We start from the raw sequence: 4,735 nt of genomic DNA on the forward strand, positions 1-4,735 counted from the left end.
TGGTTATAACATTGCCATACAAACTTTTGAAAACAGCATATTTTGCTTTTCAGTATAGTTTAGACACAGACTGATAACATAGTAAAACTATATCAACACCAGAACATGGTCAAAATATGTAATCTATAAATTTCAGTAAAGTTTACATAGTTTTGAATGGTCAGGATAAACAGTCAAAAAAATTATTGATATATTTAAAAATAATTTTATGGTTTCTAATCAAGTATACTCTGTAGTTTTAATCGATAGCATTCAAATGACTGAAATTATGTTGTGCAGTGATTTAAAGATGCCATTTATGCTCAAGACCTACCTTTATAGCCTAGCTTTTAGATTGAATTTAACTAGATCTTATTTTACTGATTTTATATTGTATTCCAATGCATTTTATTTATCGGTGGCTCCTGGTGTGAAAGGATCCAACTTTTATGATTTTTGTTAAGAGATGGCAATCAGGGTTCATGTCATGCGTAGAAAGGGGTGGAGGCAAGTATGCAGGTGTTTGTAGGTGTGTGTCTCTTGTGTGTACTTGTTTGTATGTAGGCTTGTTTTTTTTTCAATCTGGACTTGCTTTTGTTTTTAATACTGTGTAAAGCATTGTGTATTGCCAATGGCATAAAAAGCGCTTTATAAATAAAGTTTGATTTGATTTCATTTGTTATTATCGGTTTTAGCTATCTGACATTACTGGAACCCCTTGAGAGTTTGTGACAATAAACTGAATTAGCAGTAAATGAAAACAGAGCAAAGAGATAAGTTCCTGTCATATGATAGTAAATCAAAAGAATCTGTACATTTTGCTCTGACTTTCCTTTTCTAGACAGAAATGTATCACTTTTACAACAGAAGAAAATAGAATCACAAAATATAACAGTTGCAGGACAGGTGAAGGATGCAGCTCTGCATAATATATTCGCTCTCTATCTAGTTATTTAAAAAAAGATCATATAGTGTATTTTTTTTAAGTAGAAAACTATATTCTTAATTTTTATGGCTGCTTTTTCCTCTTCATTTTGCAAGGATTTCATTTTATTTCCATACATTTCTAAATCTACCTAAATTAACATTTCTGCTCATCTGTTTATTTTAACATTACCTGTTTTTGAATTTTAGTAAATTATGTTGTATTTTTAAACAGCAATTAAAAAAAATGTATAAAAATAAATAAAAGTAATAAAATGTGTTTTTGTTTTCATCACTAGTTTTTTCATGACAAGGTGTCATGTACATTTAAAAATAAAATATGCAGTGCAGGGCAAAATACTCTGGGCTGATCGTTATCTACATCAGCCATATAGAGAGAGCTTTTCACAAGAGAAAATTCAGAAAACAACCCCACTGGGTAAAAAGCCTTTATTAATTACCAAACCTAGAAAGATAACTAATTGGAAACACTAGAATGGACTCTGATAGGAAGATAAAAGGACAGAACTAAAAGGAACAGGCTTCAGTGAATCAGTCCATGGATGCATGGAGAGCATCATCTGGCAAAAATGACTTAAGCGCACATGGATTCCAGATGTGTCGGGTCAAACATGTTTGCTGATGATGTGGGATGAGCAGATGGAAGAACGCTTACGCATACGGAGAGTCATCCAAATATAGGAGAGTCGACAAGACGGCTTTTTGTCAAACACATGGAAATGAATTGAAAACACTCAGTGACCCAGGAGATTTTAAATGTAAAAAGGTAAAATATCTGCAGGTGAATTCAGAGCTGATCTCTATCACCTTATGGGCCATATAATACTGAAAAAAAAATGCAATATGAGAGACAGATAATCAAAGAACACAAATTCTCCTCTTTATTAGATGGGATTCGACTGAGTGGCTTGAACAGAGAAATGAACTATAGCTTTTCTCTTTGGAAATCTGCACTGGACCAGAATAGGCCGTCTTATCTCATTAAATATTTGAACAGAGCATTGTTTCTCTGATTGCACAGATCTTTGTTTCCCTCTGCATGGTGTGCATGAAAGCTTTTGAATATGACTCATCAGCTGTTTGACTGAAGAGGGATCAGAATCCCCTCTGAGATGACTGATCTCAGTCGGCACACTCAGACTCCTGGATGAGATTATTTCCTGTATGTTTTAGGCAGAAGTCTAGACTTTCAACTATGTCATCCCCTGAGTTCCCAGCTGCGCAGCAAACTGTCCAAAAACCAACCAAGAAGCGTATTTCTACAAGCAAGACACTGCTTTAGTTTCTTGTTTGTGAGACAGAGATCCGCTGCTCCCTATACTGCCTCCCTGCAGCCCAGAGGAGCAGTCAGCTGCATCGCTGAAACAGGCCACTGAGCAGCACGATTACTGCTCCCATAGCTCTTCCACTACATTTGAGCCTCCAGAACTTAACTGCAGCTATTTTAAATCACAGCTGACTTTGCTGTTAACCAGAGCCTGCACTCTGTAACTATAAAGCAATGATTTGAACTCATTTGATGTACAGAGAAGAAAAAAATAATGATGTGAATTCTTTTATATAAATTTGTCCTTTTTTCCCACCGGTTTAGAAGCTCTGAAAATGTTTGTCATCTCTGAAAACAACTCCAAAAACCACCTGAACTACGGGTTTAGTGACTGAAAGACACACAGTCCTCAAAGGGATTAGGTAATTCAGGAATTCAAAGTCTGATTGGGAGGAGGTGCCCTTCAAAAAGGTAACACAAGCTGCACGTTGTTGTTTAGTTTGACTTAAGGTTCCTAGAATCAATATCTTTCTTGTTCTTAAATCCGCTTATACAGACATACAAAACCTAACAGAGAAATGTCACTGTGTAAGTCTGCTCATGGTACTAAAATAAACATACTATGACTTGTATTGTTCTCCTTAATTAGTGACTAGTAATTAGTTGCCTATTAGTGAAGTAGGAGTAAAACAATCTGAAAACATACTTTGAATAATATAAATAAATTAGATTTAAATAGTGAAACTCGTATGTTATATAGACTCAATAAACATATGTAGTATTAAAAGGATTTATCTATTTATAAGAATTTCATGATTGTGGCTAACTGCAAAGGAGCAGTGTTTCCCAACCTTTTTTGACTTGTGTACCCCTTTGTTCATTTTGTCTTACCATTAGTACCCCTCTCAGTTAAAAGTACTGCTGATTTTCCGAAAGCGGAACGTAAAATAACTGATCATGAATAAAAGCAATTTTACTTAATCTTTTAATTTGAGCATTTCATTCTTAGGCATTTCATGTTTATAAAAAAAATGTTAATAAAAAAACCCCAGCATAAATATGTTACCTGGAAGTTGGTAAGGAATCAAAATAAATGCAAAATAAAATCATAATATAAACCTGTATTTATAACACTGAGTAACTCCCTTATAATCACATGTAAACTGCATGAATTGGGAACAAAATACAGAACAGAAATTATAACCAGACTGACTTAATTAGTTTTATTTGTTTTCTTCAGGACACCTGAGCTGCTTTGATGAGCTCTGATAGCTCAGCGTGAAAAACAGCTGATCCCAGAATGTTTTCTACATCCAGGATGTTCCTCTGCTTGGTTTTGATGTGTCAAAGCAGTAGGTGAACTTAAAGAAAAATATATTTTTTGGTTGATAAAAGCTTGTTTGATTTTTCAACTTCTCACAAAGCAAAACAGATCCCAGTCCTATTTTATTTTACTGCCTAAGAAATACAATATTTCCATGTACCCCTTGCACGGACCATTAGGGTTGCATCGGGTGGAAATCACTGTTGTGTAGGACCAATAAAAACATTACTTTCAAAACAGAAATGTCTTTCTATGGCCAGTCATAGTCCACACTCTCAGGGTACAGGTGCCTGACTTAACTATTGTCCAGCAGAGTTACTGACTTGCTTTCCAAGGAGGCTAAATCGCACAGGACCTTTTCATTGCAGAACAAACAGGCTGTAAATCTGCTGTATCAAAGGATATTAACAGAAAGTTGACTGGAACAAAAAAGGTATGTTAGGAAATGAATCATAAGTAATAGTGATAACCACTGCCATGTCAAACCATCCCTGATCCAGATATAACCACATGTGTTCTACCTGGGCTAAGGAGAAAGAGAATGACAGATTTTTGTCCCTCAGGTCTGAAATGCTCTTTGCAGATATAAAAAAACATTTTATATTTCACTTAGAAGTCAAGTTCATACATTTTGGAGAAATAGTGGTTCAGCACAGAGCCAGACTTTAATCAAATCCAAAGTCATCTACCAGGAAATATTACAGCAATTTTTCCCACCTTTGACGACAGCTTTATGGACGCTTTCATAGAGAAGCTGGTTTAATTTTCCAGCCAGACCTGGCACTTGCCCACATGGCCAAAAGCACTAATACCAACATTATTTATTGGGGAATCACTAAATACTGGCCTGCAAACCACCTTGACCTACAGTTTACCACAAGGAGAATCTATGTGGCTTCTCAAAAAGAGTAGAAGAGACACAAAACCCAACAATTCAGATTAGAGGAAGTCTGTTGTCAAAGCAACCTAGGCTACGTCATTAGGATCACAGACTGATGCCTCCATATCATGCCTCATTGATGCAGCAGGGTGATAACCTATAATTTCCTGAGAAACTGAGGATTTAGGTTATTATTTCTAAGTTATAAACATACAGGGATCAAGGTCTGTAATAATGAACTTAAATGAATATAAAACTAATGATATTTTAAGTCACTGAGCTGCATTTTAGAAATGGAAATATCTTGAGAGCTGTACTGAACGAATTTTGTATATACTCT

This window comes from Cyprinodon variegatus, unplaced genomic scaffold, assembly GCF_000732505.1.
Source record: "Cyprinodon variegatus isolate N-32 unplaced genomic scaffold, C_variegatus-1.0 Scaffold211, whole genome shotgun sequence".
Classification (NCBI taxonomy): domain Eukaryota; kingdom Metazoa; phylum Chordata; class Actinopteri; order Cyprinodontiformes; family Cyprinodontidae; genus Cyprinodon; species Cyprinodon variegatus.